We start from the raw sequence: 14,576 nt of genomic DNA, 5'->3' as shown, positions 1-14,576 counted from the left end.
TTTCCAAGCACATTAACATGTATGCTTTATCATTCATTTCATTAGTTTCTGCTCAGCACTGCTCATTTCATCCTCTCTTATTTTGAGATCTTTATACTGGTTGGGTTATTTTTGATTATACCTACTTCTAATGATTTTCTCAAAATGTAAATGAATGGAACACTATTTGAACCATTAAATATTCCCCAAATATTTTACTTTGATCTTACTACATGAATAGTATTTTGGCAAGGGCTAAGATTCTTAGGGCACAAATACTTAATTTTTTTAAACTGTAAACATTATAGTTTCCAGTGTTACAGATGAAAAATCCATAAGTGGTTTCATTTTCCTCCCTTTGGAATCAAAGCAACCAATTCATTCTGACAGGACATAAGTTTTTTCCTTCAAATTTTGAAATATTTCCAGTGTGAGTCTTTGTTTCCTAAATCCACCTTAAATTCACTATAATAGTTCATCTAAAATTTCAATTCATTTTCAATACTGTAAAATATCTTCAAAATAATTTTTTGATTATTGATTTTGTTTTTCATGTTTCTCTATGCCTCTGTGACTCCTTTATTTTTCCTTACAGAGTGCTCTTCATCTCTTCTCCATCTCTCCAATACCTTATCTTGTCACTTATATTTTCCTTTGGTATTTTTATTTATAGGAGAGTTCTTTCATTTAACTTTTTTTAAAATTTTTTATTATTTATAAACATGTAATATATTTTTAACCCCCCGGGGTACAGGTCTCTGAATCGCCAGGTTTACACACTTCACAGCACTCACCATAGCACATACCCTCCCAATTTCCATAACCCCACCCCCTTTCTCCCCTTTCATTTAACTTTTAAGATAATTTGATTTTCATGGATGTCTATTTCTGTTCTGCTGTTGAATTTTTAAATTAGGTAACTATGATTTCTTTAATTGTTCTTTGTCACATTTCTAAGAAATTTTTCGTTATATTTTAAAATCTCCTGTTTTGTTTTGTTTTGTTTTGTTTTCCCCATCAAGTCTGTTTAAGTAGGATCTTGTTCTGTGGCTTCTTTCTCTTAAGGAAGAGAAAACCCTCTTGTTGGTGTATTTTCATGTGGCCTTCCTGCTTGCCGAGACTAAATCCCTAAAAGTGTTCTTTCATGACAACTTACTTATGCTGGTCAGGCTTCCCATTTTCTTGTATCACTCTGAATAATCACTGGCTAACTGGTTCCAAAAATGTTTTGCTCTATTTTAGTTTTGAACTCTAAGAACTACTACATGTATTTCTTATTTTCTGTATTCTTACAGATTTGTTTTTCCAATCCCCAAATATTATTAGTTTATTTGTTTCTTGTTTTAAAATTTTACAGTTTTAATTTTATCCTAGTTTGGTTCCTTATCGGTTTTTACAACTGTTATACTTAATCGCTAAGTGAATGAGCTATCTGATTTAGTGTTTAATTGCTTATCTCTCCATTTGTAAAATGAACCTAATAATGGACCTATTTAAAACGGTGTTTCGTTTTGTTTTAAGATTAAATGAAATGATACAGTGTCTGTCCAGTGCTTGGCATATAGAAAGTAATCCAAACTAGTTATAATTGTTACACTTAAGATTTTAATAAGTATATCCTAAAGACTTCAGTTAGTAAACCCTTCATGATAGCTCATTCTAATCTCCCCTTGTTTTTTTTTTTTTTTTAGATTTTATTTATTTATTTGAAAAAGTGAGAGCGATCACAGAGGAAGAGGGAGAAGCAGATTTGTCACTGAGCTGAGAGCCCAAAGTGGGGCTCCATTTCATGACCCTGGGATCTTAACCTGAGCAGAAAGCAGATGAAGGCAGACACTTAACCAACTGAGCCACCCAGGTGCTCCCAAGCCCCTCTCCTTTTATTCATTCATCTTGCTGCTTCTCTCACCCTTCATCTTACTTGTTTTGCCAAAATTCCAACCCTGATTAAATTAGACATTCCACCTACTTTGTGCCCAAACAAGACTAAAGAAAAAAACACACTACCATGGTAACTGGTCTTATTTTAAGTGAAGGCCCTCACCATGCCCACAGCTGTTTTCCTCTGTTTCCCTACCTGCCGCTCTTGTGGCCGGTAAAATCTTCTGGAAAACCATTTCACATCTCTTTGCTGTTTTCTTGTGCTCGACTCTCCATTTTATTTTTTAAGCCCCCACTCCTTGTATTCTTTTTTGTTAAAATGTTTTAACTCGTGTTATTCAGTATGGTGGGAAAGGTACATTAAGCAATATATTTAATCAACTTGGACATATGGCGACTATATTTGCATGAATTTTAAAGCAAGTATACCAAGGTGGGAAAGGTACATTAAGCAATATATTTAATCAACTTGGACATGTGGCAACTATATTTGCATGAATTTTATAGCAAGTATACCAAGGTTCAATTTTGTGAGGGCTTCATGTTGATGTAAAATGATTGTACATATTGGGGCTGTTTGTCAATACTTTGAGTAAGACTTCTTATCCATTAGGGATGCACCAGTTTACTGAGGATCCTCAGGACACTGTTGATGAGAACTTATTTTTGCAGTCCTTAGTTAAATCTCTAGCCCCATGCCCTCGAATAAGCTTCAGATTCCTGAAGAGAATAATAAAAAATAAAATCATCATAAAAGTGAAAATTTACATCATACCCCGTGTAACAACAATGGACATGCATACTTCTCTTCATTGCTTTCAGTGTAGATAAGGAGAAAGCTCTTTCTTTTTTCAAGTGAACATTTTTCTGAAAAGTAAGTGAGTGTCCAACAGATCAGCAAACTTCCAGGTATGAAGATACCATTCTTCCTTCGTCACGTTTAATCAAGGGGGCACTGAATTTTATCACTAAGCTTTTAAATCTCAAAATTAGCTTTAGCATTTCGGAAGAACTATATGATTTAGGATGATACAAACATAAGTCAAGAATTTCATAAAAACAATAATCATTGACAACAAAAATGTTGAAAGCCTTAAGTATTCAGCCTTTAGAATTCTGACTCAGAGGACCCCCATGGAGCTCAGAAGCATCTGGAACCAGACTTAAACTGGCTGACTTAACCTGAACACCACCATTTCTCTGGTTTTTATACTGTAGTCTTCTGAAAAGTTTGTATATATAGATGAATTCAAGTTAAATTGTATTATTTTAATCAGAAAAATTTTAAGTGGTAAACTTCTTTTGCTACCTATTTCAGTGTAAGTGACCATAGATAAATCAACTGTAGCCAAGAAATTCATTTGTAAATCCTGTATTTAGAGCATATTTTCTGGTCTTCCCTGTGCTATAGTTCTCACCCAGCCTAAACAAAACACTTTTCCTAGGAATGATTATCTTCATGAAATACTGTGCATAACAAATGATTCTATATGTCTTAATCACTGTGCAACAGTAACTCTCTGGGATGTGTGCTCAGAGTTCTAACTTGGAAGTGCCAAGCATGGTGGATGTTCCTACTTGTGACTGTACACCCTGTACATTTTATTTGGACAAACAACAACACAGGCTGAAATATATTAACATTTCCATCTCTACCAACTTATATGTCAGGAAAATGAATTAATACAATATACAATTAATACAATTAATTAATATAGTAATTTACAAATTACTATTTCTGATTTTTTTAACCAAAAAAAAAAAAAAAAAAAAAAAAAAGCCTGAAACTGGCCTACTGCTAGCATTTGCGAGGCCAGAACAAGAGCACAAGTTGGATCTCTGGCCCACAGATCCACCTAGCTCCATTTACCACCCAGAAGGCCTCATATAAATGTATTTGGACCAACTAAGCCACAAGTTCAAGCTCTGTCCATAACTCTCCCTCTTAGCAAAAAGCTATCACTTGGGCATCTTTTAAGCATAGGGATGTACATACCTGCAACAGAGGTCTGCCCTGGGGAGGACTGACCTGGGAAGAACTTTTATACATCTGAGAGTAAGTGAGGACTATATGGGCAGGGAATTCCAGGATTTAAGACTCCTCAGACAAGGTCTGGAAGGCAGGACGGAGTCTTTGTCTCCCCAGACTCCTTGCTACATAGAGAAAGAAAGGTGCAACCAGAAAAAGGCCAAGAGTATGGCTCTCTAAAGCTTGTGAGCAAGTAATGGCCGAGAATATATTTCTTCCACCTAATGTATGACTGGATGAAGATTTTGGAGGATGAAATACATGAGAAGATAAAAGGAAAAGAAATGTTGTTCCATAAAATCTCAGTCTAGGAGAGCAGACCTTTGCTCTTCCTTCCCTCACAGCAAAAATCTGCTGCCTTACCACTTACCTGTAAATTTTTATTCCTAAGGAGAGCTCACAGCACTGTTTGCTGTGATTTCAATACTGAATAGAAAATACAGGGGAATAATCAATAATCCTTCCTAAAGAGTCAGTTGTTCTTCTTTTACTTAGAATCAATAGAAAAAGTCATCATAATTTTTAAAATCTAAGGATTTTTTCCCCAATGAATGAAATAAAGGGAAATCAAGATTTCACCTATAATAGGAAATTTTGTTTCAATATTTATCTTTGATACTATTGTAGTGGTTTTAGAAAAGGTGGATGTAAACTTTCAATATTCATTTCAGTAAGAGTGGTATTCTTTACCTCTCCTTGAGTATGGGTAGGTTTGTGACTATTTCACCAAACATTGGAAATGAAACTATTTAACTTTTTTAAAAGATGTATTTATTTATTTATCTATTTGACAGAGAAAGAGAGAGAGGGGTGGGGGGAGTACATAAGCAAGGGTACCAAGACAGGGAAGAGCAGGCTCCCTGTTGAGCAGAGAGCCAGATGTGGGGCTCAATCCAAGAACCCTAGGATCATGCCTTGAGCTGAAGGCAGACATTTAACCAACTGACCCACCCAGCCACCTGACACTTTTACTTTTGATGCCAAACCATAAAATGCTATATAATTGCTACCTTGTTTGCCAGAACAGTTGCTCTTAGAGCTCTGCACTATCATGTAAGAAGTCAAGCTGATATGGGAAATAGAGGCAGAAGAAAATTTATTAAATTTCCTTACCTACTGACAAGCCCTTAAAACAGGCAGAGTGACTCTCCTTTAGGGACTCAACTACCCCCATCTTAAGGCTTTGCTAAGGGCAAAGGACAATCCTAGCCTGACCAACCCCCTACCTCCATCCAGGATCCTGTAAGTCTACTTTAACAATTCTTTTGGAAACTTTATCTCTAAAACTCCGAGATGGTATCGACAATCATTCCCAAGCATATGACCCACTGATACACATATAAAGGGTCTCACAAGAAGGTTTTATTACTGGTAATGAATAACCTTTTCCCCAGACAATAGCTAGCCCCTCAAGGTTCTAGAAACCTTGCTTCCAAAATTCCTTAGAGGCTTACACCATCCCTAAACCCCTCCCCAACTTACCAGTATATAATAGACCACTCCTCACATCCCCAGGGCAGCAGCTCCTCCTGCCCATGGGTCCTGTCCCCGTGCTTTAATAAACCACCATTTTGCACCAAGGATGTCTCAAGAATTCTTTCTTGGTCATTGGCTCTGAACTTCATCCCACCAAACCTCACCTATGTTCTAGAACTTCATCAAAGCTACAATGAGGCTGCCATGCTGTGAGGAAGCCCAAGCTACAAGGGATGAACATGTAGCTCCCTGGTTTCCCTTACAAGTTGAGTTTAGTCTTCAACACAACCTAGGCTCCCAACCTGAGATTAAAAATGCCCTATGGAAATTTCAGCACCCAGCTACTTGAGATCTGAGTCTTCCCAGTTGAATGCCCTAACATCACAGAGCAGAAAGAAGCCATACTCTCTTTATTTTTGTCTGCATCCCTGATCGATAGCAACTTTGAAGATAATATAGTTCTGTTTTCCACCAGTACATTTTTAATAGTTTGTTACATAAGAATAGGTAATAAATAACAATTGCCTCAGTGTATGTATGTGTTCTGAATATGTATGAATATGTCAACTATTGCAATAAATAATTCAGCTATTTATAACTAGATTATAGAGGCAAATATATATTTAGTGAGATGGAAAGGACAGGAAGGCACTAGCACTAATATTGTGGGACAAAAATATTTGAAAAGGAAAGAAAAAAGAAGAAACTTTCTTCCATTTAGAATTTTTACAAACAGCCCTTATTCATCTGTATCATGACTTTGTTAATCATTTCACATGACATTTGATTATCAAGTCAGAAGGAGACAATATGCATTAATTCAGTTTGAAAATCATTAAACCTCTGTAGTGTTTCATTATATTTTCACTTCAGAAACTCATCATATCGGCATTCAGAATCCCAGGTTCTTTTGTCTCTAAAAGTAAGTCACAAAACATAAAATTTGACATGTGTTTATTTTAGAGGTTTCACTTACTCTTCAGAGGAAGGGGGAGTATTAAAAGTTGGCTGCTATACCATTGTTTTTTGGCAATAACATCACAAAATATCTCATTACTACTTATGTCAGGACGTTCTCACTATCAGGAAAATTTCTTGGGAGAAATGCTTTCAACCAAACACACCTTGGTAGTTGAATGGGGCAGTTTCAACCCAGCTACAAAACAAGATTTTTGCCTAAGACAATTCAGAAATGCCTCCCAGTTCCAAGCATGCCTGTGTTTGTCATCTTTCTTTACTTTTTCTTTTTTGTTTTTTATTTTTTCTTTCTTTTTCTTCTTCTAATTTTTTTTTTAATGTGTGCTTAGGTACATTTATACCAAATTAATCATATTTAATTTTGTTTTCTTAGAGAAAAATCTAGATGAGACATTTCTAGACAAGCAAAAAGCCAAAATGATTTTTGGGGATTAGTCAAGTCACATAAATGTGTAAAGCAACAAGAGGGAGTATTGGGGCTTGTGCTGAACTGGAGACTATATGCTCCAACTACACATATTAAAATTCCTCAAAAAGTAAAGATCAAAGAAACAAAACCCCAGCACTAATAACAACACCAAGAATGCTGCTGGCTGAACAAAATACTTCGAAAGTAAAATTCCAGACATGAAATTTAAGTTTTCCACTTCATTGCAGACAATAATTAGTCCCATTTTAAAAAGTGAATTATTATATTAAGGATGCAAAATGAGACAAAAAGTTTTTTTATACCTAAAAATTAAACATTTTATATATAATTCTTCAATGTAATTAGAGGAACACCAATTTGTTTAAGTAATTACATATATCCTATAAACTAGGTGTGCTGCTTCCCATTATATTAAAAGTTGATAACCATTTTGATTCAAGTGAAAATCACACAATGAAACATAAATATAGATTATGCTTATAAATATAGATTATGCTATGCCACAATAACATAGGGGTAAAGAAAGTGTTAAACACACATTATGAGAACACTATTTCTTCTCTATTCATTTCATCTGCTTTGCGAGAACTATAGTTGCCCTTACATTCCTCCAGGATTTTTCTGGTCCCAGGCTCCTGTTGTAGTTTCTGATTTCCTCTCTTTCATCCCCACTCATGGAGGCATATCTCCTCTGATTGTCATTGTAATCATTGACAGTGCCTATCTAAAGACCATGATTCCTGACATGATCAGTATTTGGGTAAAACGTTTTTTAGTTGTATCTGACTTTGTAGTGTAAAACTCTGAATGACAGGGATACGGGGAAATCCAAAGGATAGTTCCCAGGCAGCACAAAGAATTACTCCACCCCTCGTACTCTGGCCCACCATCTATGAGCCAAAGCTTGGGCTTAGACTTTCTTTTGTTATTGAGTAAGCATATTTAAATCTTTAATACCACTACAAACATAACTATGCAACTTGCAGGTAAGTCTAAACTCACGATCTGCATAACCATATATTAGGGGTTCATTATAGCAGAAAGACTTTTGGGGGGTATTTGCCAATGTCATCTTTTCTCAAAACCTCTACCAATAAAACCCAGAAGACAAAGCTCCCAACTTAGAAGTTATAAGCCAACCCATTTATGACTCTTATCGACAAAAATTTGGAAATATATTCATCTCAAAGTTTAACAAAACAACAAGACAATTGTCTTATATTCTAGAATCAACAAAACATATGAATAGTACCATAATCACTTTTCCAATTTATATTTGTAAAAATCTTTGAAGTTTAAATAAATATATTCCTCAACCCTTTAGTGAATGCTTAGGTTGTGACTTTACTGTGCTAGGAACTGGGGGGAAAAATAGAAATAGATAAGAGATAGTCATTTATAGACAATTAAAACAAAGTACTTATGTATCAATGCATAATCCAGAGTGGTAAGAAATACAAGAGGTTAAAAAATGTGCTCTGTGTTTCAACAAGAAAGGACAACATAATAAATACATGATACATACATGTATATAGAAACTTTCATACTTTAGACTGTGATTTTCCTTTACATTTCCTTCTATCTATCCAGAAATGTGTATGTGTAAAATATGTGATATGAAAAAGATGAGGTTGTTAAATCAATGAGGGAAGGGTGATCTGATCAATTAAGTGGTATTGAGAAAACTATTTAGCTAGCTCATTTGCTCTGAAAAGCCACATGGATTTGAAATGTGGCTAAAAGTTCCACATAGGGAAAAAAGCAGTAAAGAATGAGAGGACCAATTGTTTAATAGTTGTACCTGGCATAATTGTACCATGACATACCTGGAGGAGCAGAACAGAATATCTTGGTGGCCAAAATAGCTGTCAGAAGGTAGAAGAGTACACCTGAACAGAACCTGCCCAGTTATTTCCCCCCAATTTACTATAGATATATGCTTAACCCCAGTTTTAGAATTAGTAAGGTAGCAAAGAGAGACTTTGAGTTAACTATTAGAATTCCTTCCACAGGGGGGGGAAAAGAAAAAAAACACAAAGAAGGGGAATCACTCCCTACTAAAACTCTTTCAGTATTTGTTCTTTTTTTTCCTTTGGCTTAATCATTCTTTGAATATTTGTTCTCTTTTTTTCTTTGCTTAATCATTAAACTATGATCTACTAGGGTTAAGGGCATTCCTCTTAAATGAGATTAGCAATTTAAATCACGATTATCCCTGGTGCCTCCTGTGCAAAGTCACTCTTCCAATACCAGTCTATCCTTTGGAACTGCTGATGGGAAGTTAGATTTTACCTTTAGAAACCTATGAAATTACCCAAACAGCACATTTAGTAAGTCAACTGAAAATCCTTTCTGTAATTTACCCTATATTCTATTTCTCAACTGAATCAGTCTAGCCCAGTCTAGTCCAACCAATTACCATCAGGTGATCAGAGATTCTGCAATAAAATTAAATAATACAATTAGGGTAAAATGCAAAAAAAAAAAAAATGCTAATAGTATAAAGGTAACCCTAATTTGACTATGTTCTCATTCTTTTGTCAAATTTCTAAGGGAAGTTGAAGGCTAAACATTAAATCTCATTGCAACTCCAAGCCCAAAGAAACTAACTAATTTTTTTTTTTTGCCTTTTGAAAGAAATCCATAATCCAAAGTCCAAATTTCTCTCAATTTGTAATTCTCAAGAGTCACAGCGAGATGGATTCTTAGTAATTTTGTAGATCCTGGGGTTCTTTCAGTAGTTGTAACCTAAATTTTGTTGTTAGAATGACCTAGTTTCTTCAAGATCTCAGAAAATCTAAGGAAAGTTTCTGATGTGGACTTCATTTAGAAGTTCAAAGAGTTAGTAGCACACAAAATAATATCCGCACCCCATCACTGCCTATACTACATTTAGAAAAAAAATGATTCTCTAAAGCAACTATTCCAGGCAAATGTAGGCTTCTGAACACTAATATTTAGTATTCACCAAGACCATAAAAGAAACTCGTTGGTGGGGCGCCTGGGTGGCTCAGTGGGTTAAGCCGCTGCCTTCGGCTCAGGTCATGATCTCAGAGTCCTGGGATCGAGTCCCGCATCGGGCTCTCTGCTCAGCGGAGAGCCTGCTTCCCTCTCTCTCTCTCTGCCTGCCTCTCCATCTACTTGTGATTTCTCTCTGTCAAATAAATAAATAAAATCTTAAAAAAAAAAAAAAAAAAGAAACTCGTTGGTATTCAAGGAAAGGAGAAATTATTCCTTGTTTTAACCTTTCCAGGGTGTCAATTACTTTGACAGTTACCCGGATACCATGTGAATTTTTCAGGATTCTCCAGAGAAACAAGAAACAATATACGTATGTATGTATGTGTTTATATTCATACATATACACATTGTTGGGTCCCCCAATAATGGGACCATGGTCAAAGGAGGGAGACTGATACGAAGCAAAGGTCAAGCAAAGCTTTATTTCATGCCAAGCATCAAGAATCAAACAACCATCAAACAGACCAGTCGGGGCCACTCCTTACAGAGATGGTGACCCCTCCCTGCCTCACAGACTAACTTTTATAGAGCAAAGACCATGTGGTTGAGCCTGACCACACACAGGTGGCCAATGAGATTGTAACACACAGAGAAAGCTGCACAGTCATGCTAGGTCACACATAAGTGGCCAACTGAATTACAATTTACCCTATAGTAGACATTTGAACTAGCCTATCACCTTGGTCAGAATTGGCACCCAAAAGGCAGGGCCGACACTCTTTGGTAGCTAGGAAGACAGTATGCTTGCTCTACTGATTAGATGTCTCCACCTGACCCAACTCATCCCTGCATTCAGGCTGTTATCTCCACCTGACCTGACCCATCCTTTATTTGGGATTTGTTACCCGGGACTGGTTTCCCAGACTTGTTTTTAAGTAAGTTCCGCTGGGACGGGGAGGGGGGGGCAGGGTCAATTTAAGTTTTACAGCATAAACAACAAAATGGCTATTCAACCAAGGTGGGGCTGCTCTGGCTAAATGGGCCCCTACAACATATACACACATATATCCCTATATATCCATATATGTGGATAAGAGTATGGGTGACTGGATATGTGGGATGTAAAGAGATTTATTTTAAGCTTATATATTTATTTTCTAGTAATCTCTGTACCTAATGTGCAGCTTGAACCCATGACCCTGATATCAAAAGTCACATGACCTTCTGACTGAGCCATCCAGGCACCCCTAGAGAAATTTATTTTAAGAAATTTATTCACATGATTTTGGGGAATGGCTAGTCCAAAATCCAAAGGTTGGCAGATGAGGCAAGAGTTCATGTTACAGCCTGAGTCTGAAATCTGTAGGTGGCAGGTCTAATGCTAGGGCAAGGTATCTGTGTAGTTTTGAGGCTGATTTTTTTTTTTTTTTTTTTTTTTTTTTTTTTTTTTAGAGAGTCCCCTGGATGGCTCAGTAGGTTAAACTTCTGACTCTTGATTTTGGCTCAGGTCATGAACTCAGGGTAGTAAGATGGAGCCCTGCATAGGGCTCCATGGTGAGCATGGAACCTGCTTAAGATTCTCTCTCTCCCTCTGACCCTCCCATTCTCCCCTCTCTCGCTCTCAAAAGAAAAAAAAAAATCATTTGAGGGAAACCTAGCTTTTGTTCTTAATGTTTTTAACTGATTGGAAAGGCCCACCCACATTGTAAAGATAATCTCCATTATGAAGTCAACTGATTAGAAACATTAATCACATCACAAAATACCTTCACAGCACCATTTATACTAGTGTTTGACCAAACTTCTGGCCAAGTTGACACATAAGATTAACCATCACACCATGCCCTGCAAATCTAAATTAAGCTGTGAACAAATTCCCAGAAAGATGTTGATTTTTCACATAAGATTAGAGAGTGATGAGTACATCAGAGAATCCCGCTAAGCCTCTCCTTGTTAAATAAGTCAATAGCCAACTTGAAATCATGTCATGGGAGAAGAGTAGACTTTTGAGTTTGTGTTCAGCACCAGATGGGTCCAAAGTTAGCTTTTCTACTGCTCCTCTGTGGCTCTAGCACAGAATAAATTTGAGTTAGTGGTTCTACCATTGTCTAGATCCTGCTAAAACCTTATTTTTAGAATATCTTCTTTCTAGAACCTGATTTCTAGAACAAGTAATTCAATTCCTTTGCAGTTAAGAAGCAGCCAATACCGTTCTGCCAGCCAATGATTAAAAAGCCTCAAGGGATCTTTTCTCTATGTGACATGCTTATCTCAGCTGTTCCGGTCGGTCGAGGAAAAGCAGGGCCTGCTGACGGACCTCAGGGCCATGCTTTGTTAAGGCCCTATCTTTGATGCTTTTGTGTACCTGTGCCTATAACTGAGTCTTTGACTTTACTAAGACAAAGCAAAAAGTTCTGCTGGCAACTGCAAACTCTGTCTCGCAGACCTCCATGCCACTCATTTGCTGCCTTTGGCTTGGGTCCTCTTCCGGCTCTTACCAAGACTGTTCTCACTGACTATACCACGATTGCCCAAGACCTGTTTAAAAAGAACCACTCACTTAAGGTTAAACCATATGTAAGCTGAAATTATCCCTAAGGCCACTGTACAGATCTTTAAGGCCATTTGTACTGATTGATAAAAAGCTTCTAACCAAAGATGCAGGGGTCAAAACTGGCCCAATACAACCCTTACTAAAGCACCAAGTCACAAATCTCTCCCTTTATATCAGAGATTAAAGAAAAGAAGCAAATGTCCTTTTCATTCCAAAAGCCTCTCCTCGTGTATGCTTTATCTAAAAATTTTTTATCTCATTTCTCAATGTTCTCAGTCCAAACTCAAGTGGGTTCTTTACAGACCAGCTAAGACTACTCTTCTTGGCCCAGCTTCTGTACAATATTAAGAAATAAAACAAATGATTAAAGACAAAGCTAAACTATTGTCATTATTATTGACAGAGGCCAAGCTGGAAAATATGATGTTAGGTCTTAGTCAAAGAGAATTACTAAACCACAGAGTTAGAATTTATCTCTTAAGAAAGAGTACAGGCTCACTCCCAGGAGAAGAGAGTAGCAATGAGAAAACATGCCAGTCATTCTCTCAAACCTCCCAGTTAGATACGATATTTCACCTCTCCAGGAACAGAGTGAATAAAGGAGAAAATAGCAACTCAAAATTAAAACAATCAAGCTCCCTTCACTTTGAGGAAATCTCAGAAGTGTCCTCACTATCGCTGGGCAATGCTCATCTGTTCACTCACCTGCCCCAGCAACTAATTTTTTATCATTTTGAGATTTTGGCCATCCCTAAGGATGGCATGGCCCAGACTGAGATGGTGTTCCCTGGTGCTTAGCTGGAAACCATGAGAAGCACTATTGTCCTGGGAATCACACAGTTGGGAGGAGTTTGGCAGTTCAACTATTTCTTGGTTCCTAGTACTGTTAAATCCTTGGAAGGATACTTTTTGAACCTAAAATCTAATTCTAACTTCATAGTTAGAGAAAAGTATCTAAAGAAAAGGCTACGGTTAATGCACTCTATTGAAATAAAATAAAGGGTCAAATAGGTCTTTAGAGACCATCTAGCAAAAGAGTTCCCATAGACCTGAGACATAAAGTGTAAGTACTATATGACATTCCTCAAATTATTTTTTTGTTGTTATTCTTGTGAGTCCATTAGATTAATTATCAATTAAAAGGCACATAGACAAAATGAGTCTAAGATTTGAGAGACTGAAAGTAATAGTAACAAAAATAATAAAGTGAGAGAATGTTGAACACAGTCTGTGGCCAGTTATTGGAGACAGATGACAAGGTATAAAATAGATGGTGACAATTTAAAAAATCTTTTTTTAGATTTCTTTGAAGAATTATTTACTTTAAAAATTATATTTCTACATCTTCAGACTTTCCTCTAATTCTGAGCCCTGAGACTAATTATGAAGTATTATTATAAAAGAAAGAAATAGTAAGTAAGAAAAGAGAATCATTAATTTATTGTAGGTGAGGTAGATAGAGGTTTGTTCAGTACATAAGTTATTTTCCTCTTCTGTATGCATTCTCCAAGTTTTCTTTTAATTAAGAAAATAATTCAGGCCTCAGATGCTCTTAATATATTCTCTGTTAGATCAGCTAAGGAAATAATTATTTCCACATATCTTTGGCAGATGAAAACATATTCATAAATTGTCATGTGCATGATCATGTGAATCAGTGTTTACATATTTTAGTTATTTTCTTACATAGTATTTCAGAGCTGAAAATTTATGCATCTGAACTTCTATAGACCTTAATTTTTAGCCATGGTTGGCTTACATTCTGTCTGAATAAAATTATTTTTATAAATAACAAAATAGATAAGCCCAGGAATTGGTAGGTATACTTAGAACTCTTTTTGTAGTATGTCTTAAAGCTATACATATAATATCTAGTAACTGAAACCTTAGGTTGAGCTCAAGGAAAATGCACCAAAAATATGTATACAAGAACGTTCATAGCAGTAGCATGCATAAAGAACAAACTGGAAATTCTTTCAATGCTCTTCAAGAGCAAATACATATTTGTATATTCCCACCAAAAATTATGTATAGTAATGAAAACATAACAAAACTAATAGTATAAGCAACATCGATAAATCACACAATTTTAAGCGTTGAGGGGAAAAGTTAGAAAACAAAAAATTCATCTGTATAATTCTAATAACATAAATTTCAAAAAAAGCAAACCTAACCTATGGTATTGGAAGTCAAGGTTGTGGTTTTCATTGTGGGGAATATTGACCACAAAGAGGCACAATGGAGGGGAAGGCTCTGGTGTGCTGATACTGTTCTGTTTCTTGAGATAT

The sequence above is a fragment of the Mustela lutreola genome, chromosome 1 (genome assembly GCF_030435805.1).
Source record: "Mustela lutreola isolate mMusLut2 chromosome 1, mMusLut2.pri, whole genome shotgun sequence".
Taxonomy (NCBI): domain Eukaryota; kingdom Metazoa; phylum Chordata; class Mammalia; order Carnivora; family Mustelidae; genus Mustela; species Mustela lutreola.
Note: the sequence above shows the minus strand (reverse complement) of the source record.